The sequence below is a fragment of the Anser anser genome (assembly GCF_964211835.1).
Source record: "Anser anser genome assembly, chromosome: 3".
NCBI classification, from domain to species: Eukaryota; Metazoa; Chordata; class Aves; order Anseriformes; family Anatidae; genus Anser; species Anser anser.
Window position 1 is genome coordinate 50,187,341 of NC_139722.1, and position 25,178 is coordinate 50,212,518.

Genomic DNA, 25,178 nt, shown 5'->3' on the forward strand with positions numbered 1-25,178 from the left:
AAAAACTGTAGAAAGGTGGTATATTTAACATATTCACAGTTACCTTTCTCACCAGCTCAGGATAACACCTACTATGAACACAGGTGTCAGTTTTATAACTTAATTTTCCCAAATCAACGTGAAAGCCAATCTGCTCATACTGCTTTCGAAGGGACGACATTTTGTGATAAATATTTAAGGAGCTGGTACCCGAACTTCATAGCCGCTACGGGACGTACCCGGAGCTGTTCGGCACCGGGTGGACAAGCAGCGCCCACTTGGGCCCGGCTCCTCAGCGGCACAGCACCTCGCAGCCCTGTGGGGCAGGGGAGCGGAGCCCACCTCACAGACAGCGGCTGTGGCCCCGTGGGCAGCCCCCACGGGCCCTGAGACAAACCAGCCCTCGCACGGATGCATTAGGATTCAAGGCGCGCAGCCTTGCCTTAACAACAGCATTGGCGCTACGGAGGAAACCGAGCGCTCGCCCCCGGTGACCAAAGCCTTCCCTTTCCTGCTGGCGCGAGAGGACAACCCCCCCAAGGCAGAGCCATTCGGAAATAATTATTCCTTTGGTACCAGGCTGCAACTGGTAAATATTAAATTGAAAGAAACGAGTGGCTGTGCATGGGTGAGAAAGGAAAGGATGGGGAAATACGACGGTCTGTGCCTTTCGTTGTGTTGACCTTGCTGTTGAATCCGAGAAGGGAACTGGATGCTAATGAAATAATAAATAATGTCAGGAATCTACACTAGCACCGCAGGAGCCAGTTATGCAAATGCATCGTATTAATCCAGCACTGATGAACAGCACACTAACTAGCACTCTTAGTACTAACTACTCATTAGTCCTAACTAGTACTAAGCTGGCAGCAAGTGCCTACAACGACTATCGGAAGCTTTCTGTGCCTCAAAATGTTACTAGAGGTTTGAAGAAGGGCCGTGAGCACTGCAAGAGCCAGAGATAAGCCATGTATTTAAAACACAAAGAATTTTAATGCGTTTCAGACCATCGTACCAAAACCAAGAAAGACAGATTATTGGGTTTGATTTTCTTTTTCACGGTTTTAAAGGAGGAATTAAGATACACCAAGTATCAAGTAGGATGCACAGATGTGAAATAATCACCTTATTATTACTGCCTGAGCTTCTTTGTAGATTAATTTTTCCTCTTTGTGAATGATAAAACACCTCGTAGGGAATGGATTTGTTGCTAAAAATGTGAATGTGCATAAACAACACCGCACTATGTACTGCCATTTATGCTACTTAACGTGTTTGAACAGAAGCGCTGCTGGAAAAAAAGGTATGAACATTCACAGAGAAGTTGTTTACTTTTGAACAGAGATGTTATTAAATATTCAGCAGTCCAGAAACACTGACAATTCATATTGTTTAAGGCTAGAAACTGATCATTTGATCCTTCACTAGTTATCATGTCAAAACTCCCCACTGAAGTCAGTTACAGATTTGCTAAGTAAAGAATGGAGAACTCAAGCGTGCTTCCTTCCCATCCAATGCAGAGCTCCTCGTGACAACGCATTTTCTAGTATTTTTTCCCATTCACTTATCATCATTTTAGATAGTAATTTCCAGTAATTTCTTAGGTAATCTCTTCTACAACCAAGCAGACAGGAAGATATGTCAATTTTCATTTTCTCTCTTAGATTTGTTCCCCTGTGCTTCCAGATTACTCATATTGGCTCTTCATAACTCCAAAAGCATTTAAATACCTCATATTTCTGTATGGATTTTCCCCTGAATTTAAATACTAAAATTAATTCTAGTCAGCATTTACTTTCAGTGTTCATGGCTGAATCTGAAGAACAACCTTGCCAGGAAAGGAATAAATATTACAGAGAAAACTAACATTTTTGTGAACACCGGAACTAATTAAAGCTAGTCCTCTCAAGGTTTGTGTGTCATGGTTGATTGTGAGCTTTAACTAAAGCTGTTCCCATAATCGGGATATCTGTAAGATGTCTTTCCTCTCTGGTTTCCTGTATCTATTTACATGTAAACTAACACCGTCACCTTTCCATTGCCATTACCATTTGCAAAGATGCACATTTTCATAGTATGGGCAGGAGTTTAACAATCTTTCAAATATCTGTTTCCCTATAAAATTTGGCTCAAATCAGACAGTGGTTAACAAATCGTTGGGATGAAACAGGGATCACAGACAGATAACAAAGAATGACTGCATTTGCATCCTTTTCTTGGGCCACAATGCTTCAGAGGGTTTAGAAACTTAATTTTTAAAGTAACTTGATTTTGTGCTATGCTTCAAACAGCACTTACTGAAGTTACGAGCTTAAGTTACAGGAGTCACTATAAATAAGAACATTTCTATATTCACGCATTCTTGTACTTCCTGATTTAAACTGGATTTGGGGTTGGAAATCCATGGGAATGAAAACTACAGTCACTAATCTGGAAATGCTACCTCAGTTTCAAGCAGAGACAAACTATTCACATTTGGAGGCTTTGTGAGGGAACTCATCTTTACAGGGTCAGAAGACTGTTTTCAGTTATGTGCTCCTCTGGAATCATTCTTCTTAATAGAGAGACAGTAAGAGTGTATCTACAAGGCTTGCTTGAACCAGAAAATGGCACACAGCTTTTTTGGTCATAGTGACTTAACACTGTTGAGGGGCCCAAAATCTGTGTGCATATATTTATCAGGGAAAATAAAGTGTTCTCAGTCTGCAATGAAAACAGTTCTCAGGATCATTATCCGTGACCATCACAAGTCTTATGAGGAGCAGCTGAGGGAAGTGGGGTTGTTTAGTCTGGAGAAGAGAAGGCTCAGGGGAGACCTCATTGCCCTCTACAACTACCTGAAAGCGATTTGCAGGAAGCCTTTAACAAGCAAACAGAAAAGAGATATGCTTTTTATACCACTGAAGAGATACTTTCTGCATAACAACATAACAGCCCCACCACCATACCCTGATAATGGCCAGATCACTACAGACTGCAATGTGTTTTCTGCCAGACAGAAAAAATAGGAATGTGTCTTGAAAACCAAGAGGTGTGGGCCACTATCTCTACTGATGAGATAACATCATCACATCTTGCACATTAGCTTGAACCAGCAAATACAGGCATTCAGACTTCTCTGATCCAAGATGAGTCTTTTCCTCTTTGGCCTGAGAAAATAATTGCAGTAAGGTCTTTTCCTGAAATGGGCAGGATTAATTCCATCTCTCACTGGTTAGAAGAGTAGATTCTTGCTATTTCAGTCTTTTGGTTAAAAAAAAAAAAAAAAAAAGGGAGATGGTAAGACTAGAGGATGCTGGGGAACCACCTCTCAACGTGAAATTGCTTCAGGCCTGATCCCAAAGAGGTGGCAGAAGGAAGAAGGAGGAAGAAGTGGAATTATCTCCTAAGAAAAATTCCAAGATGATGTTTGAGGTGCAATGAACACTGAGCACAAAATTGTTGCAGTGGAATAGCTGTCTTCACCACTGATGCTTATGAAGTCTTAATAAACTAGTCTCCTTTGAAACTCAGGAGAGATTGAAGAAAATGTTCAGAAAAATGAATCTTAGAACCGGAGGAAATAATCCAGAAAGAATACCAAGGTAGCCATTGAGTCCTTAGGAGAAAGTTAAAAGAGTACCCATTCTGGAACTATCCTCCACCAAAAAAAAAAAAGGACATGTAAAAAGCAGATCTTGTGTTAGAGGAAAATTATGCCTGTGCTGGGAAACATAACTGCTCCATTTTTTGCCAAAAGCAAACATTCATAATAGGCAATCAGCACTATTTTGTAATTTACAAATTAGCATGTTTTCATTAGTGTGCTTCGTGAGTGAATACCACCACAGGCAAAGAAGAAGTCAGCTATAGACGTGGAACCTGCTATTTTTTATGGCTGATTTTGTGACTACACCTGCCAGAGGAAGCTGTGTTCTGCCTGATGTATCCTAGATAGTTCAAAATCCTTAACTAATGGAGAGTACAAACCAGAGAATACATGAGAAGGACTTTGAATACACGTAAGGGCTTGAGATGATTTGGTAGGTATCCTTGGGCTGAATCCATAGACCATCAGGAACTCTACATAGTAACTGAGGGTTAAAGAGTTGCCGTTTTGGTGACACAAAAATGAGCCAAAATAAAATAATCAGACCAAAACAGATATTGGGAAGGAATCCCCCTGATTTCCAATTTAGGCATTTGTGAAAACAGATGACTGAGGTATATGTGAAGCCAAAGAAGCTGAAGGGTATAGACTTCACTTAAAGCACGTCTCATAACCCTGAGATAAGACAGAAGCCAGTTCCCATGCCAGAACAGCACAGGTGCCATTTGAGCCAACTCACTGGGTGGAATCACTCCTACAGTGCTGTAGTCTTATCCCACAAGATTTCCTTCACTCCTTGACAATGGCTTAGACCAAGATTTTCAAGAGGTTTGAAAAAAATGTCATTTGAGGAGGAGACTGGGGATTTGGGTAGCTACACAAGTCCTCCAAGTGCCCTTGCCTTAATACCACTAGGGAATGAAATGTACCATGTCTCAGATTTACAGATGTCTGAGACAACCAACCTACAGCATTCTGCAGAGTCTGGCACTGAGGCTTTAAAGCTCCAGCAGGAAAGCATCTCTCTGAACTCTGGGTAACCACTGAACTTGAAGATGCATGAGCAACCAATAAAGCAGCTCCAAGTACAGCAAGTGTATTATGGCACCAAGGGCTGTAAAGCACTGAGATGCAATACTAAGAGATTTAGAGCAAATGACAGCCTAGGCATATCCACGGTGGTTTTCTGAGAGGGAAATGTAAATGCCTATGTGAATATGACCTCATCTACTGTAACACAGCTGGGAGAGCTCCACTCATCAATGCCAGGAGATTAATAAAAATAAACCAAGAGGTTTTCTTCCTCCTTAAAATAAAACTTCTACCTACAAGGTCTCAGAGGCACTGGGGCTAGAGAATATAAAAGGCACCACTGTGACTGGCATCTCCAGGGAAGTTTCACAAACATTCACACACAGTGGAAGCATTCATACAAAGATCAGTGGGAAGACTTTACAGCAAATTCAGACAGTCGTCTTTTTGTCAGTAAAAGCTAACAAAATTAATTAAAATATTCCTCTGTAGTAAATTGTTGATTTCAAGGAGATATCAGTTTTGTGCTGCTAAAATTATTGGCAGCTAATTTAAAATGATCTAAAAAGAAGCTAAAAACAGACTTCTATTTTTTCCCAGTCAAAATAAGAAATAAAAGCTGTAAATAAAATCCTCGCCTTACCCTATATACTAAAATGACAGACACAGTGAAACAACAACTGCTTGGCTCTTCCGCAAGATCTTTAATCAAAACCTCAATCAAAAGAGCAGAAAATAACCAAGAATGAAAGTAAAAAGCTCGCTCAAAAAATACTTGTTTTAGTGCAATCTGAAAAGAAAATAATGCTGCTGATTGCAACAAGTAAAAGCTCAGCAGCCACCAAATGCCACTTGTATTACTTGGAGATCAACAGTACAAAAGAAAATAGAGATGGTTATGCACGTAACAGAGTAGGTAAGAAGTTCCTACTAATGGCCTGGAGATATTTTGCAGCAGCAAGCAGCAGAGAATACCACACTGGTGACAAGACTGATACTGCTGTTTATTTACTAAACAAACATGTATTTTTACAGTTACATGGAAATACTAAGGACCCAAAGAAGAGCTCTAAAGCATGTATTAACAAAAATAAAACAAAGTGGTTTGGCATAATATTATTTCTGCACATCTCACAAAAAAATGTGCTATCTTCACCAATGCTTTTATAACCACAACCTCAACTTAGTGCTCCCAAAGGGCTAGACTCTCAGGTGGGTAAAAATACTACCCGAATTCACACCTGAACCTATGACAAGAAAGACTAATAAAATTATCTACTCTGACTCACTGCAGCACACTAGTCACAGAAACGCTCCTTATTTTTTTTTTGCAGCAATACCAGAACTTTCGCTTTGAACTACATGCAGAAAAAACAACACAACACCTCAAATTATGGCAGAGATTCACATGCAAATTAATTTATTTGGGGGGGGGGGAGCCATATGCAAACAATTAAAAATAAACATACTGTGGTTATATCATTCTTTAACACAGTGTTTCAACTCTATTTTCTTTTCCAATTGATGTTCCTGGCTATAAATGAAGACGGGTACCAGCTTAGATAATTAATATTTAACTCAAATGGCAACTCCTACGTACTTGAAGTTATTCTATTAGTACTGAGATGATCCGTGCCATGTACACGTTTAGACGAACTAAGATTTAACTCACATAGCAACTCCTACATACCTGGAGTTATTCTATTAATGCTGAGATGATCCGTGCTATGTCTATGAGTTGGTGGGAGGAAGGGGCACAGTAATTTGAATTTCAAAATTTACAACCCAATCATACAGAGAACCGCTTTCCTCCCAAGAATTAACCAGAAAGAAGGTAACTAAAAGGAAGACAACTGGAAGAACAAAACTCTTGTTTTGCTATTGAGCTACATTGCAAGCTCAAAGCATCTTCCAATACCCAGCTTATATCAGACACCACAACAGCGAGAGTATTCTGCTAATAAAAGAGGAAAAGAAGAAAAAAAATAAAGCAACCATATACAAGACTTTGAAGTAGCAAAATTAAACTCTTATTCTGTAAATATTTAGAGAACCATATCTGTTAATAAAAGGGCTGAAAGTGATTGTCCAACACTTGCAGTCACACAGTTACTCATAATGAAAGCTGTAAGTTTCCTGAGCCATACTTCTTCCCTATGAAGCATTTATTCCCTACTACTGCTGAAACTCAAAAACATCACCACTTTTTGATGACAGAGAAGCATCTTGTCACACAACAGATAAAATATACTAGTATATTTGTGGATAAGTAATGAAATGATTACAGAATACTTACAGTAAAAGTGTAACTTTGAGTACAAGGATACTGAGATTTTTGTTCTTTGTTACCAGTCAAGGTAACAGAAGTACCAACTAAAGTGAAACAAAAGAAACTTTAGGAACAAGCTTTTGTCACTACAAAGCAGGTAACTTCACTTCAAAGGTACTTTGCTTTGAAGTACAAAGCTACTTTGCTTTGCTTTGAAGGGTGAGTCCGTAAATGTTTCATTTACTACTAAGCTTTCAATCACTACCATAATTTCCTAGTGATTTCTAGTAGCCAGCATTTGCTTCACATTCTGCTCAGTCAATACGTTTCCACAGGTCTCAGAAGTCTGCATGAGACTGATGTATTCGGTGTCTTCAAGAGGCCCCAGTTTCCTACCTGCCACTTCAGCCTTCCTCAGCAGTCACACATCCCTTCTAAGTATAACTGTAGATGAGAACACCAGCTTGAAAAATCTTTTGACTTCTCGTCAGGCTTGCTGAAATAGTACTGACAATAAGAAATTAGGTACACTGCAGGAATCCACAATGAGCACATCCCAAGAGTGCTCTCACGGGAGTTTTAAAAGACTCCAGCAATCACAAGGCTGAGTACACGAGCGGGGAAAGCTTCAGGTCCTCTACAGCCCATCCCCTCATTCTAAGGAAGGATCAGTCATATGAGTTAAGTTATTGCTAACAAATGATCGGTCAAACCTGCCCTTGAAAACATCCACTGCTGTCTCAGAGAGTTTGGCAAAATCCCAAAGAAAGCTGTTATAATATTTCATAGAGCCACAGGTCAGCCACACACACTTGAGAACAAGTATCCTTCATTTCAGCTGGGTATTAATTTTATTCATCCCAAATAAAAATACTGGGAAAACACAGGAGAAAAGGTCGTGAGGGGGGGAGAGTTCTCACTGCAAAAAAATAGCTCATCCAGGAAAAGAGAATTGTTTTTAGTCACAGGCTAAGGACACTGCTCAGAAACTCAGCTTGTCTGAGTCTCTTCTGTGCTGGTGCAAAAGCCGTGGGGCAGTGAGGATGACGAACTATAAAGATGCTTGCCTTCACCAACTACCATGCCTCTTAACCACCTCTTACATGGAAATACTAGCCTTAACTCTGAAATACAAAGCCTGCCTGCAAAGAAAGGCAACTGGATGAACAAACCCAGCTGTCTCTTCATGGCCAGCATTTCTGAACTTCGAATACAACGAGCCCCGTTTCTGAGACCGCTTCCTACACTCGCGATACCAGTACTGGTACAGGTTTCTAGTTGTGCACTACCCATGGACACCAGCGTCAGAGGATGATCTGATGCCCCCTCATTCATCACGTTAAAGGTGAATGTTTTGAAGACAGAACTAACAAGGGCTGCCTGCGATCATCGCGCCCTGTAGCAAGATGCGTTTTATTCACCTCTGTAAACCGAAATGGGGAGAGAAAGAGACTATTGTTAAGCGTAAATACGCACTGCACAGCATCCTATTAAGTCCAAATTGGCTTGTTTCTGGCCAAGCACGCTAACACTGCCTGGCACTGGTGCCTCGATTACTACTGCTGCAGCAGTAGCTCGAGCTACGCAGTCAGGGCGAGTCTGCTACATGTGACTCTTCAGCATGTAGGAAATGCATGTAGAGAAGAAGAAATCCTAATAATTCCCAAATAAAGAACCTCACGAGGGAGGGCAGGGAGCAATCAGAAGTTTATGAGACTGCAGAGCCACCTCTAGACACTTCCAGCGAAGGCCCGGGTAGTTCTTACAAGTGCGATGGGGCCAATTCAAAGTAATGAGCAGCGACGGTATAAATATTCAAAGTAACTTCCAGGGATTAATTAAAATAACTCAATGCAGAGAAATTGGTACATGAACACAATATTTAAGTTTTGCATCTACTAAAGACTTTCAAAAATTAACATTATCTGGGAGGCAGATTTCAATAACTACAAATACTGTATGCACACGCACACAAATGGGATTCTTACCTTGAACTCGTAATGCTACTGGATTCATCAGTAACATTTCCTTGTTGATAAAAGCAAAGAACGAGCAAATTTTGCAGTAAAACTATGCACAAGTAACTGCTAAAGCTGTATAAATGTTCTGAGAAATCCAAGCTAAAGTTGTTACCAGAAACTGTATGAAGTAAACACTGCATTTGGTATTTAATACATTTTAAATAGTCATCTTTAGCTGGGCACATACTACATTTACCACATTTCTGTGTTAAAGGAAGCATTTTGGTTTTTTAGTATTAAAATGGACTCTTCCAATACGCAATACAAAATAAGCATTAAGTAACTGCTTGCTCCTATGTGCTACAGGAGACTTCCTCATGCATTAATGGAACAGAAACTGATAGTAACAAACTTAATTGTCTTATTTTATATTCATTTGCTACATTCATGATTTTATTTTTAATTCATTCTGGCAAGACAGAAACAAAGAAAATGGAAGGACTTCATAGCACAGCTCTGAAGGGTTGCTGAATTTCAAAAAAAAAATCTGGGGGGACAGAATGGGACACATTTCTCAGCTGTTATACACACTATTTAAGCTGCAAGCTTCTTGGAGCTTGATCACCGGAGTGAGGATGGCTGCTCTTAATTATTCATGAAATTCATAGTCATAGAATCACAGATTGGTTTGGGTTGGAAGGGACCTTAAAGACCACCTAATTCCAACCCCCACCATGGGCAGGGACACCTCCCACCAGACCAGGTTGCCCAAAGCCCCATCCAGCCTGGCCTTGGACACCTCCAGGGATGGGGCATCCACAGCTTCTGTGGGCAACCTGGGCCATGGCCTCACCACCCTCTGAGTAAATTATTCATAGTAAATTCCACAGATCAACTCAAAAGCATTCTGAGGCACAGACTAGAAAAGTTTCATTTAGCATTTCTGGTTCATGTAGCGGGGATCTGCCAAAAAGCACCGCGTACTAAACCTGTATTTGTTGGTAAAGACAACTCACTACAAATTCTGCTAGTATAATTCTTATAATATATAATTGTTCAGGGTGTTAAATTTTCATAAAATTAAACTGAAAAGAGGCGAAACAGTTTGTGTGGGTTCTTGTGCTAGAACACATGAAAAAAAGGACAAAGAAGTGATCATGAAAATTGCAAAGGTCCTTTTTTTGTATTATTTTTATAGTGGTATCATATTGATACTCCAGTGCTAGATGCTGCATAAAGATGCTACTGCTCTGAAGATCTGTATTAGTTTTAGAGGTCAGATCCCAAATAACAGTGGAATCCTGACCTACAGGTAGCAGACCCATCTAATACTAGAAATCAGAACAGATGACATGCTGATTATATGACTTTTTTTCTCCTTGCTAATTAAGAGAAAATGCCTTTTCCCTTTTTTGAATAAAATAAATTATTTTCTCCCTTCAAATGAGAGGGATATAAATTTAGCACAAAAACATTCTGTAAAGTATATAATTCTAGTGTTACTGTTCTGGCTGATCTGTTCAACATTTTGTTCCATTTTATTATTCTGTGCTTTCAACAGAATAGCTGGAAAAAGCACACATTTGCATATTTCTACATTACCAGCATTCCTACATTGACAGCGTGTTCTATACAGCTCACACTTTTAGTACATAGCACTTCAGACATTTCATTTTGTTCTTTTCAGTGCCATATTTTCCTTTCTAACTTTCATTTTATATAAAATTACACTTTAAAACATGCTTAAAATGCTTAATTTTACCAAATTATTAATATGTCTATGTCTCAATATTTATGGAATGTGTTAATAATTAAGAATGGATTATTTATATCTTAAGCATTAGAACAGGCATTGAAAATTCAAAGGACCATTTTAGATCGATTTCTTGTCCTAAATTAAAAACTTAATATACCAGGCACATTGGAAACTTTCTGAAAGGAAGACTTGGACACAGAATATATAGTTAATAGAGTAAAGCATGCTAGGTACACAACAAAACTGTGCATTAAAAAAAGTTTTTAATCAAATCTAAGTCACAAACTACCCATTTCAGAAGAAAATCTGCATGGATTGAAATTTCAGGTAGAAACAAGAAGCTTGCAGCACACTGCTGCCTTTCCAAGCATGACAGTGACACCAATCACCACAGAGGCATCACCCGCCAACAGACAGCACGGATGTAGCAAGGGCAGAACATTCAATTGCACCAGACACATAGATGGAACAAATATCTTAAATACGGTACGTTTAGAGCCTATCAGTGATTGCTTCATGGTTGGCAAGCACGTAACAGGAAATACAACCCATGAGTTGCTTGCACTGAATAATGCCCAGAGCCAGTCCAAAGCCTCACAGTAGAAGCGCCACTCAAGCAGTGACTGTAATGTACTTAACATCAGCAGCACTACCTGAGCAACAAAAGCCACGAAAAAGCACCACAGCTTCAGAAGGTGGAACTATGTGAAAATGAGGATGACTTCAAAAAGCCAAAAGGGGCATCCAAAATAACTGAATCCTTAGAGGCAGCAGCAGAGACTACTACAGGGCACCAGGTAGTCAGGCATTGGAAGGGACCTGAGCAGGGAAGTGGTGGAGTCACGATCCCTCGAGGTGTTTAAGAGATGTGTGGATGTGGCACTGAGGGACGTGGTTTAGTGATGGGACTCGGTACGTCAGGTTGATGGTTGGACTTGATGATCTTGAGGGGCTTTTCCAACTTAGATGATTCTGTGATTCTGTATTGGAAGCACAGTGTCAACGTACACAACTAGCAAAAGCAAATGCTGGCACAGGGTAAAGTGAAATGAGCTGACTGAACAACAAAGTTAAGGGGACTACTACAACTAAGGCATTTAGTCACTAAGTAGAGGTCCAATTTAAAATGGAAGTAACTACAGAAAGGGCTCTGAGACAAACACAAAGTGTTACACTGCCTGGGCCCTGTGGTGTTCAGCCCAGGCTTCTGAGGAAACACAGGATGAGGGAGCTGCAAGACAACTTCTTTGGTATCTAGACACTGGAGCTGACAAATATGATGCTGAACTTAAGAAACAAACAAGTTCTTCTTTGAAAAAGTAGACATCTTGCTAAATACGGTCCATGTGTGAAGAGTCAATATGGCTTCTGTACAGGCAGGTGCCACCTGGTACAACCTGCAGGTGTTACCAGCAGGGGTTGCAACCACATGCACGAGGGTGATCCAGCTCTCGTTGCCTAATCACTTTTTCAAAAGGCTTTAAACAAAATTCCTCACTAAAGGCTTGTAAGGAAACTAAACTGCCAAGAGAAAAGCAAAGGCTGTGGTATGGAAAAATAACTGATTAAAACAGGGGAGACAGAAGACAGGCATTCAGACTCGGTTCTCACAGCGGAGGAAAGTCACTTGTACAGGGGCATGGACTGGGAACTCTCCTGTTTAATATATGCATAAACATGTCGAAGGAGGCGGGGGAGAAAGATGGCTGGACATCAGTGAGGTGAGAAAATCTACTGATGGTACAAATTTATTCAAAGCAGTAGGGATGAGCGGCGTTAAAGAACAGCAAAACCACGTTATCAGTCTGAGCAATCAGGTAATAAAAGGGCTGGCGAAATTCAATTTAGATACATGTAAAGTGATACACGTGTGGAAAACCAATCCTAGCTTCATATATAAAACAACAGGCTCTGAGTGGACCAGTAACACCAAGGTGCAGAAGAGTGGGGTTATGCTAGATAATGCCATGAAAGCAGTGCTTGGCTGTGCTGAAAAAGCAAATTAGGTAACTTTAGAAACATTAGGAAAATGAGGAAATACTGGGAAAGGAAAACAGAGTGAAACAGAAAAAGGTCATACGGTATCATTCTATAAATCTATGTTTACTCCATAGTCTAAATATTGCTTGAAGCTTTTGCCTGTTCCTCTCCGTAAAACAGAGTAGAAGTGGAAAAGGTTGTGCAAGGACGGGAATGACCTATGGCATGAATTGCTCCCATGCAAGGAATGCTCAAATAGACTGCCACTCTTCTGTTTGCAAAGGAAAAGCAGTCTGGGGGCTTCACAGCAGACATGGTAGCACTTTGAACGCTGAGCAGCAGTGCCCCAGAATCTGTGCCGGGGGACACCCTGGATGCAAGAGGCTCCCATTAGGACATGGAAAACCAGACAAGCACTCAGAGGGATCCACTGCAGGGCAATCCTAATGAGTTTACAAAACCCTCAAGCTGAAAACAGACAATGACATACCGTTCTGAGAAGTGAACATTTTAACTAAAACTTGAACTTCCTTCAGGTTATACACAGAGAGTCTGCTTACTTTAGAGCGGACCTCTCGGATGGAAGAATTTACAGAACGAGGAAGATGCTCATCACTCTTTCTGTTGCTAGTGCTTAGGAGCCACAGCTGCAGACCACAGCTCTGCTGCGCTCTTCTATGTTGCTCAAACAGCAATGTACAGCTGGACGTGGGTGAGGAAGTCCAACATGGCCAATTACACCATACAATTTTTCTTTAACCAGGTTCTATTTGATATCTACTGCAGGGCTAAAAACAACTTTAACTGAAGGTTATACGAGAACCATACAACACCGTATGTTTAAATGCTCCTTCCAGCTTCCATCCTAAATGTATTCATGCCCCACTATATAGACATTTGTTCTTTTGCCAGCACAGTGGTTTCTGTTAAGTAACATTTCTTCCTTTAGTGTTTACTCTTTGATGTACTTACAGGCAATGGGGAAAAAAATCACAACTCCTTTAATTTAGGTTGTCAAATAAATTGCTTTCCTAGTCCTTAGCTGCATCTATTGCTATCATAATATATTGTTCGTGTATACAAAGTCTCACGTTGGATCTTTCCACTGCTTTGTAAAATGTCGCTATTATATTTCTAGATATTTCAGAAATAATTCATTTAATACAACCCAGTATCAAATATGCCTTTTACAGAATTTATATTCATTTTTGGCTGTCAATTTATCACCTGGTCAGCTAGTACTTTTCATTTTTTTGCATACACTTTTCTATTGACAAGTGCAAAACCTCTTTTTTGACTTTTCAGCTTTATCACGTTTCACCCTAATACACTGAGTCTTCAGAACTATTCAGTTTTTCTGCTGTAATGCCATGATCTCTCACTATTTAACAATGCTTTCCCATTGTCTCACCTACAGACTTTATCAACACCTTCCCGCTTTCTGCGTACTGATTAAGATGGGTACCTCCTTCAAGAGACTTGAAATTTAAATCTAAAACAGGAGACAAAAATATAAAAGATAGGAACATACAGAAAAATGTTCGCATTAAATGTTCGCATTTGTATTGCCCAGACCTGTTCATGTAGGTATTTGAAAGATAAGGAAGACTTTAATGGACTACAATGAAGTTTTTTCCTTTTTTTTGTTTGTTTTGTTTTAAAAACAGATGTTAAATAGAGAACCCCATTAGCACAAGCATGATAAGAAGCACAGTTCTGTATGACTATGCATGCAACTTGCACCTGAAAAGTTTTCTTCACATACACACTATCCATTTTGTAATTTTCTATGCACTGAAACTCTTTTAAAATATTTTTTTCATAGCTGGTGTTTCTTTTCTATTAAAGATACACTCATTAGAAATCAAAGATAAGGTTGCTTTCAGAATGTTTATAATTATTTTTTATTATGTGTAAAATGCAATCTTTTATTCTCTCTGTACAGAACCATCAAAAACAATAAATGTGCCCTAAGCGATCTCACTGAAGTAACTCTGCCAGTTTTAACTGTTCTTGTTCAAGTGGATGCAGGGGTCAGATCCAAAGTCAGACACAGCACTCAAGGCCAGAGCAGAAGAATTAAGGTGGTTGGCTCGAGGGATGGAAACCACATGCTCCATTAAGCTCCTTCATTCTCTATACACTGAGTGTACAGCCTCAGGTATAGAAAAACAGTATTCACAATACTGAGTATCCTGAATACAAGAAATACCTTCACCAAGCAAAAGGAAAATGCACAAGAGAGAAGGCATTTTGGAAATGTTACCTCTTTTATGGATTTAAAATACCTCTTTTATGGATTTATCTACCTAAGCTACACTGGAAGCAAGCACCTCAGACCATTTTAAACACTCCCACATTTAGTTTTTTTCCACCACGGTATCTGGATCCAGACAAGTGGATTAATCGATGTTATTTCCCATTTCTCACATAGCTGCTCAGGCATTAAGGCACTAAGGGGAAACACTGATTCACTAAGCAGAAACTCCCCATCTATTCAGATCCATCCGTCTCACGTTCAAGAATGCCTTAATCACCGGGATACAGGCACCGGTACACTCTCTTTCTGAAAACTGGCAAAGAAAAAAAGAGCGGCGGTTTGGCCTTATTTCCCTATTGTCTAGGTGCATCCAAAGTGCAGCTTACTCCTACTGGTTTGCATCCCTGAAAGGAGAGAGCAGCAAGACCGTCCCCCCGTGGTTTCGAAGCAGCCCTTGCTGGAAGTCAGACACCTAAACGTGCTGACGCCTGCACCCTCAGGCTTGGGCTCAGCACAGACCTGAAAGTTTATGACAGCTTTTGCTCGAAACCTTATACACTGGTGACAGTTAAGTAGGATTTTTTTTTTTTTGGATCACTCCCTTGACCTTGGAAATCTGAATCCCATGCAAAGCATGCAGTACTGAAAGCTGGGAAGGTGTTTTGGAGGTGTATGCACGCCTTCCCTGTTCTTGTTCTTTGCCATTGCATAGGCAAAGTATGAGATTTGTTTCCTCCGCTTGGCTTCGCTCTGCACATCAGCTCTGAAGTGTGTGCACTTCACACAACTGTGCCTTTCTGATAATTCCATCTGTACCTCTGCTAGTTTAATTAATGTTAGGAAAAATAGATGGTGAAATATCCAACTTACTGTTATTTTTCCCAACATGGCTGTTACTCTACATTAACGACCTCAAAATTAATGTTTTGTCTGGAGAGGGGGTGTTTTCCAGTTAAGGAAGCATTTCAAGTATAAAAGACTTATCTATTTAGGACCTCAGAAATCAGCTGTCACTTGCCAGGATAATTAAGTACGTGTGTAATGCAGCGATGACAAGAAATAAGTTTGTTCAGCACCAAGGTTTCCTGAATACTCTTTTTTAAGCACGTGATGATGACCTTATACATTTTTATACACCTGTGCTCAAACAATCTCTAAAATTTTAGGAAGTGCCATTTATTTTTAATATACTTAATTCTCTAATCTCCCCTGCCATAGTGGATTGTCCCACTGTAAGGCATACCTCAAGAAAATCACATGCTTTCAGGCCTTCCGACAGTTCCTGTGACTACTTCTATTTTAAGTCAAGGCTGTACATTTGCGTGTACAGCTGCGTATAAAAAGATTTCTTCCCTTCTTCTTCCTTCACATGGAGAGAAATATATGGAGCTTACTATCAACAGGCAAATTTACACCATAAAGGAATTTTTAAGGCTTAGGAAAATAAATTACTGCAGGATAATGTTATTGTATAAAACCTGCTCCTTTACAACTACAGGGCATTCGTCAGTTCTGCAACACAGAATATATAGGAGCACAGAGTTGCAAGTGTACACACACACACCTCAACAGGCAAAAATCAGATGAACGACAGCATTCTTGTAACACAAGAATGTGCTTGTGAATTGAAGCCCTTAAGATACAAGATTGGTCTGGAATACTTTTCCAAAATGCAAGAGCCTCCTAAATTTGAATTATTAAAAAAGAAGAAAAAAATAAAAAAATAAAAAAAAATAAAGAAAAAAAGAGAAAAAGGAAAAACCAAGCAAGCCACAGATTATTCATCACTTTACATCCCAAAGTGCTGCTCTGTCAGTGATTAGGAGGTTTCCTACAGGTGACTGCCAAAGCAATCTATTTACTGTTTGGAAGTAAAAATAGCTTCTATCATTCACTTTTATCAGTCTATTAACACAATTCCTTGGTAGTAATGGGTTTGAAAAAGAAAATACATAGACCATAGCATAGAGAAAATATTAAAATGCTTCTGATTTGTGACTTGTGCAGAAGCAAGAGAATACCCCGTGAAAATAAATCTGGCTTAATCCTCTTGCCTGAAAAATCTGAAAGTTCTTTTCAAGTACTTTAAAAATGCATCTTCTCCTTAATCAGCATTAGTGGAGAAAGCAGCACTATGGAATAAACATTTCAACCAACCTGGCTTAAATATTCATTGTATATCTACTGGACTAATGACACAGGAATAGATAGTTGTATCTGATAAGAAGTTTCCACTAATAAAATCAACAGCTTCGGATGCAGTGCTACTCCTTCCACAAACATATTGGGAAACTTCTGTGGAGCAAGTTTCTGAACAGTTTGGGCAAAAAAGCACCAGCTGACTTTGAGGAAGAAAGAAAATTATGAAGCTTGTCTTCCATAGAATAGAGATCCAAGGGACACAGTTTGCAAGAGAACTATTAGTTAATTTAAGACTATGAAGGCAGCATTTTGTCAGACCTGTTAACAACTGAGAACACAGGATGGTTGTATGGCGAACAAAAAGTGAATTTATCTTTACTTCAGACAAATTCAGAATCCTTAAACAAGACATTACAAAAAGTCCTAGACAACGTATGTATTTGGAAAGTGTTTTACCAACATTCTGGACAATGGCACGAACCTCTGTATCAAATGAAACCAAAAATAAAGCAGAGTGCCTAGTGAACTAGGGATGATAATGGTTATTTCAACACAAACAATTCAGACCACAGTAGGTTTTGCTAGGAGCTCTTCAACCTGCCTCCTGCTTCCAGCGGAAGGAGTCTCTTCTAGAACAGGGAATCCCAAATAATGGTACACACACGCAGCTCTTAGAGCACATTCAGTCCTTGAGAGCTGTATACAGTCCAACACAGAGCTCTAGTTTAGACAGCAGTTTCCACTCCCACAGAGACATAACAACAAAATAGTTTGAAAAACAGTGTTTTAAAATGGATTCTGAAAACGCTTACAGAAGGATCAGCCACTCTACCTCAATGAGTTTATTACAGGCAGATGGAGCTAACAAAAAAGGATCCGCACTGTTCTTCTTCCATGTAGATCATATATATCTAATTATAAAATGCCATTTCATCTTCTCCTTGGCTGATATTACCAATATAAAACACCATTACAAACCAACCCTAAAGAACGGAGTTGCATTTACCTAATCTTGAAAGTAAAGATAAGAATTGGTGAAGAAAAGGAAATGCCACTGTTTCTAAGTCTTCCAGAAATGAAATGGCTTAGGAAAAGTAACATTTACCTTCCTTTGAAAATTATTCCATTAAGTAGATGGCACCAGCATTAATGTGGCACCCCAATTATTTTTTTTGTCACTGATGTGCATGCTTAGCTATTTCTTTTTCTAGAATGCCAATATTTACTGGCATAATTTGGAGGGCAGGCTCACTGAACGTTTTATAGCCTGGATGTCAATTCTCTGCTAAACAAAACCAGAAAAATGACATGCACACCACAACTGCCATCATAAATACGTATATGGAATTGTCGGTGTTATATAAGATGACTGTGATCATGCCACACAGCCAGATTAAGAGCATGTAAAATGACTTTCTCATAATTTTAAAAAAGGTACGGAAAACTATAATATATATTTAAAAAGTCAGAACTGGACTGCAGACATAAAAATGCTGTTAAAATTACTCCTTTAGAAGTTTTCAGTTAGAAAAATTAGATATAACATACAAAGAATAAAAGATGTGAAGGCTGCATGTACCCTTTTTGAAGTCACTACCTAGCAGTTATTCAGTGTTACAACACAGACAAAACTGATCTAGGACAAGGTTGTTGGCTGAATTCCATTAGGACAAAAACACGACAAAAAGTAATCATTAAACAAAAACATGTTGTTTTTTATTTTAATAGAGTGGAGTTTTTAAAACTGTACATTTATTACGTAACATAAAAATAGGAAATAAGTATTCCAGAAAATAAATGCTAAACTTTGCTGTTGGTACGTTAGTAGGTGATTTCCTTAGTAGGTGATTTCTTACCTTTTTCTTCCTACTCTCCCCTTTCTTCCTACCCTCCTCTTAGCAAAGAAGCGCTGAAGATTTCAGATAGCTAATTCAGTTGTTATTTAAATAAGAAAGAAGCGTACGTGATCCCAACTGTCATATTAAAAATAAAACCTCATGCTCTACTACAATTTCTGAAAGGAAGCCTCTAGTTTAGAAACAAGAGAAGAGAGTCCCTGTCCCAAAAGCCTGTGGAACCTGTGGAAGTCCCAATCCTACAAACTGACCTATAAAGAATCTTTTTGTAGTTCCACTCAGTCAAAATAATTCCTAAAAATGCGGCCAAACATGAAACAGATATAACTATATTAAAGATAGAAAGAATCTTAAAAAAACTGCTATTGTGGTCAAAACGTACAGAATCTTTATTTTGTACATACTAGACATTAATAATAATGGGCTTTGTTTTGGTTGCAAAAAGGAAAAGAAGTAATATTATTTTTAGGGGTCCAGAGTTCCTCTGACAGATGTAGGCAGTATTTACTTTTTTTTATTAGCAGGAAGAGTAGTTTGCATTTTTGCTGTGTTCTATCACAAGTATGACAAGCCTCAAGACATTTTTCAAAAAAAAAATAAAATAACCTATCTAATTTTATTCATCTTACATATGTTTTTTTGATAGTTATCTACCATTCAGAATCTATCTTTCCATTACTTTAAAGCTTTTTAGAGAAGATCAGTCACACCAACTCAAAATAGCCAGCACAGGATTGTGTTTCTGAGAGTGGCTACCTACGGATGTCTAAAGAAGACTTTTGAAAACAGTGAAAGTAAAAACACATTTTCCTTGTATGATTTTGCAAATTAGGTATTCCCTAAATCATAAGTTGTATCCACTTTTGTATTTCCTGTTTTTCCATCTAGCCATTTTCCTAGCCTAATTAAATCATACTGTTGGCACACATATCCAGTACTAATGCCACAACTTAAGTTACATGAAACCTACTCTTGTTTTAAAACTTATGCGTCATAGTTTCATTACACTGTATGCTAACCTACTTCAAAAACAACTTGTCATTATTCTTCTTCATCTTTCAAATGCCTTTTTTCCAAGCTGAAAAATCCCAGTCTTTCCTGTTGAAACTAAGGCAAAAGCTGTTCAGATCTAATAGAATTACCTCACAAAAATTAAGTCAGAGATACAATCCCATAATTGTGAAGTCTAGCAATACTGTAATCACTTCAACTACTCAGATGTATGCACAACACTATAACCTACTCAAAATCTCAGAATAGACAGAATATATAGCTACATCACATGCTTAGTCTGAAATCTGTTGTTTTCACTAAAATACTGTACACTTGGGGAGGTGGATTTTTATTTTTTGCTTAATGGCCTATCCTCACTTCTTTACTCCATTACTGCTTAGTAAGTCTGAACATTTCTTTGTATAAGTTTATCAAAGTACCAGAAGCAAGATCAAATGGAAGCATGCCATGTTTTCCACAAGTGGTCAAAACGGAAACATCGGTATTTCTTATGGGGAATAAAGTCATTTTCTTCCTCCTACACTTAGCTCCTACCTGCTCATCTCTCCCTAAAAACTTTTTTCTAGCAGTCTTCGAGAACAGTAATTTGAGAATCAATGAAAAAAAAAAAACAATACTAAACCCAACCCTCTGAAAATAAAGACAAAATGCATGTTCATTATGCCTCCCTAAAGTTTTTCAGTCAACTAAGAATCCAGCTATTCAACTAGAATTAAATAACTAACTCAAGCTGAACATCATGGTATTTCACAAGTTGTTTCTACTGCTTTGTGAGTACAAAAAAATCAGAATCAGAATGATTGCCTTTGGTCTATGCAGGATTTCAGTTCTTTCATATCAAGTTATTAGCTCTTAAAAATCTTAAACCTTGCCAGTATAGAGGCATAATAAAAATTTTTAGTTTCCATATTACTGCCTCTTTTAAAAAAAGATCAAAAACGTACCTGCATAAGTTACATACAACTATTCATGTTTGTTGTGCTCAAGTATGTAAGTCATACTCTTCCTCTGCCTTCCAGTTCTACTATTGCATGTAAATGCAACTGAAGAGCTTTGTGCAACCCAAACAATAGTTTCCTTGTGCGTGCAATTTTGCCCACTTCGGGTCTTCAATTACGCAACTAATTTGCTGATTTTCAAAATAATTCAAGAAACATTGACTTAAAAGTTAATTCAATTTCCTGACTCTTCAGTTACTATAATTTATGAAGATGAAAGTGAAACAATTTTTACCAGAGCATAAGCTATGCTTTAAAGCACACTTAACAAGCTTTCCTCACTTTATGGCCCTAGAAGACATCAAACCAGTAACTAAGTATTTTATTTGACATTATCAAAAAGAGATAAAAAGGAGAGAGTGTATTTATAATTGTTTTTAACAACAGTTTGGGGGGATTTTTTGCATTTTTAAGGAGTTATATAACCTTTGGGTAGAATGAGATGTATCAGTGAATTTTTGTAACAACAGAATACGAGGAGGGAAGAGGATTTTATTTTATTTATATCCAACAACTGAAAGTGACAAATCTGCTTGAGATCAGATTATCTTGTTTTCCTTTGTCCGTATCCTTATACTTATTTCTGTCATCTTATTTCCTTCACTTTTATTTAGTTGAATAATTGTGTCTCCTCTGCATTTCAATTCTGTTTTGGCAGCTTGGATCTCTGACTGTTCCTTCTTCCAGCCACCACAAAGCTACACGTTGCTGGGTGAAGAGAATGCATTACCTCACTCAGCCAGACGAACAGAAAGGAGGCTTAGGTCTGTGACCTCTTCTTTGAGCTTCGGCAGCCAACATTAGAACTAATAAAAAAAAAAAAGTGGAAAAGAGGGGGATTTTTTATTTATTAAGACACCTGTTGCTTTCTTACTGGCGACACTTTCTCTACATATACAGATAGATCTCGACTTTCTAAACGACTCAAATTTACTTTTTTCCCCATGTCCTGCATCTGTTTAAACTAGTCTGATAACTTTAAGATTAAGAAACTTTGTGCACGATGTAAGTTGCCTTAAGTCCCATTTACTGAAAGTACTTTATATATTTAGATGTTCGTCTTTTATTGTACTGAACGTACATTATGATACCCTTTTTGTTTGTGGAAATAAAGGAAAAGATGGATCACTACTAAAGTCTTTCTAAGTAAGTTAAAAAAATAATGCAACTTATATAACCTGACGAATTCCAGAAAACTTCTGATATTTCACATATATTTTTAAAACTACTGCCAGTGCATAAAATGGGCAGATAGAACTATTTACTATTTTCAGAGGAATACCTGCTAACACATACAAACCCTGCTTTTCAAGTTTCCAATCAAGCCACTGAGAACAAGTTATTGTCTGAAACTAGGCAGTTAGCTATAATTAGCTGTAAAACATGAAAAACATGTTTTAAGTCTTTTGCCTCAAAACCACGTATTCTCATGAGATATGCTTATTACAGAAGCACAGGTAAAGGTAGACCTACATGCCAGTACGTGCACTACTAGGCAACTAGATCTTTCAATGAAGTAATCATAACTTCATCGGCTGCATGGTTTTGTGTCAATTTCAGAAAACCTCTCTCATGAGATGCACACAACCTCAAAGAGCCTACCATTCCAGAAGATGACATGCTACAACACGGTTTTCAGTGATGCCTCATTCCTCCCTCCTTCCCCCACCTCCCGCCCATTTCCTAAGAGAGAAGTACAAGGAGAAAATACAGAGAAGAGTGACAGCAGTCTTCTAGTCGATAATCAGCATTAAAAACAATCATACAAAGCCCTGTAACTAGCATAAGTATGAAAAGGCATGACAATTTATCATAATCTAATAGCTAACGTGACAGTAGCTAAAACAGAAGCTAGTTAGCTGCTAGAATGAAAGGATTTGTTTATTCAGTATGATTCATTTATTGCAGAATAATCAAAATGGATCGACAGAGAGGCAAACGATCCTTACCCCAACAAAAATCTCTCCGTGTGATTGCTGAGCAGAGAAAGATGTGCAGTGGAAGTTACGAACTTCTGTTGCACAAACTCCCACCTATTTTATGAACAGGAAGCAGTTACGTATACAGAAACAACCACAGTTACTCAGATACATTGACCACAGATCTTTCATTGCTCATTTGTAAGCACTAGACAGGTAAAGCTGGGATTCTTTTTAACCAGAACTATGGTTAAATATTATGCTTTTGCTGAACTGTCTCTATGTTATGATTCCTGTAGGTGCAACAGATGAAGTCATTCTTTGCGTGCGTGGTGGCAGGAACCCTCAGCTGCAGCAATTCCAAATACAAGGGGCAGAAGGCAACGACACTTCCTCCTTTGTTGTGGGGAACCCACGACTGGACCCAACACTTGTCTTACCAGTGCTGATGGAGGATAACCTCCCTCGACTCGCTGGACCTGCACACACCGGTGCCTGGGGTTAATCCCCACCACTTGTAGGATTTTGCATGTCCCATTGTGGAAATTTATGATGTTTCCATCAGCCTCTTTCTTCAGACTGTCCAAGTTCCTCTGAACAGCAGCACTACTACCTGATCTACCAGCCACCCTCCTAGCTTTGTAAATTTTGTTAATATCATGAAACATTTTGTCAGGAACTTCTGGAGCATACACATCCAACTCTGTACGAATCACAGTGAACACAAAAATAAGATATTAAGAACTAACACTGTGGCATTTATATCGGCTTTCTGACTATGAGTTCTGATTATGATTTCTTTCCATCCATTAAATACAGATGCAAATGATTAACGAAATGAAAATGATAACGAACATTAGATAACACCTTTACTTTATACCATATGTTTGAGTACAGATTAGAAATAGTTTTACACATTGTATCAATGAATCACATGATCTCTTTTTTTTTCTTAATCCCCTATTTTTTATCCTTCAATAAATTGCTCCAGACTGCTGGACAGACGTGTAAATCTCTGGTATTTGCTCTGTTTACACGTAGAGTCAGCACTAGGCCACAAGACAGCAACTAATAAAGCTGTGTATATTTCTACCTAAATTTTATTAAGAGACTATCATACAATAGCTTTTGTTCTCCCTAAAAATCCATCAGGTGTTCCCCAGACCCAGTTAAAGATGCTGACTTTAATCTTTAAAATCTCTAGCACTATGTACTCCAAATACCTCAGTGGCCTTGTTATGGATGAAAAGATAAGGCTCTTAAATTAACATTTGCTCAGTTGAAGGGAGTTGAAAAAGCACAGAGGCTTCTAGAAAGCTTCTTGTTTGAGGAGTACGGTTCATTTCTCTGCAGGTGCTCAATGTCCCTCCCTATTCTCCTCACTGCCCAGAAAAAAATGCAAACAAACAAACAAAACAATACGGGTAACAGAAACACATACACCTTTACTTCATGTATTTTTTTTGTTCTGTTTTTTTGGGTGGTTGTTTTTTAACAAAAAAAATAAAGTTATTTGGGAGCCATTTTCTTTCTGAGCATAAAATGTTCAAGCCCCAAAGTGCTTTGTTAAACTAACATATACTTGATTCTTATATTTATCTTCGCAAAGCTCACTACACTTATAGTAACATTTATGCCCAACACCAACACAACTGATCAAATGCTACTAAAGATTGTTTTTGAAAATTTTCATCTATTTAATATATGAAAATTAGGCAGTATGACTACATTCTGTGTTTTTTTCTGTAATTATACTACAGCATTTTAGTCATTACAAAACCTTGAAACACTAGAATAGAGCTTTTAGTAGTTTTCACAAGAAGTGTGAAAAAGCTTAGGTAGTTAACAAGAACAGTTAAAAGCCTTTTATCTGCATTTTCTAAAGTAAGATTAAAATAAGATCCTTGAGTCAACAGATTTAACTTTGTGTTTCTTCTGTTGCATACATCTACTATAAAGCTCTCTGGTTCTTAGAATGTATATATCCTCCAATTTTCATCTGGCACTTATTCCAAAAAGCTTCAAATGTGTCAGGAACTGAACAAAATAAAACAATACAACATCTGATCAATTTATTCAGCTGTAGATAGCTTCACAGAGGTGATACTTCAATATAGACATGTTTGTAGAAGTCACCTCTGGAAATCAGAGAGAATATTGCTATCTCAAAAATAAAGAAAGAAATAAAATGAGAGCGATGAAAGAGATGCTGGTAATAAGAGATGCTGAATTAACAGTCCAGTCCTGCAAGGTAACGTCAACTTCAAATCCATTTCAATGTAAACCAAGATAGAACAATTCTTCACAAGGCTGTGTTTCGAATAATCAGCATGTGCATGAAATAAACCCATAAATCCCAGGTCTCTGTCCTGACCGCAGCCTTGAAAACAAGAATCAACATTGTCTGCACCTACTCATTTTCA

The 25,178-nt window shown here is 38.3% G+C and overlaps 1 protein-coding gene across 9 annotated transcripts in view; it reads right to left on the reverse strand.

Annotated features, from left to right (window-relative positions):
- The window catches only part of WASF1 (WASP family member 1), an 85,932-nt gene that overhangs the window by 38,433 nt on the left and 22,321 nt on the right, over positions 1-25,178 (reverse strand). For 3 of the 9 annotated variants that reach the window (XM_083832526.1, XM_083832530.1, XM_083832528.1), the window contains one exon: positions 21,567-21,642. The exons of 4 other annotated variants lie outside the window; for them this stretch is intronic. The gene's annotated coding sequence lies outside the window, so the exon portion shown is untranslated. Of the gene's footprint in view, positions 1-21,566; positions 21,643-22,785; positions 22,870-25,178 lie in introns of all 9 variants that reach the window. 2 more of the 9 variants (XM_083832527.1, XM_083832531.1) reach the window with 1 other exon arrangement.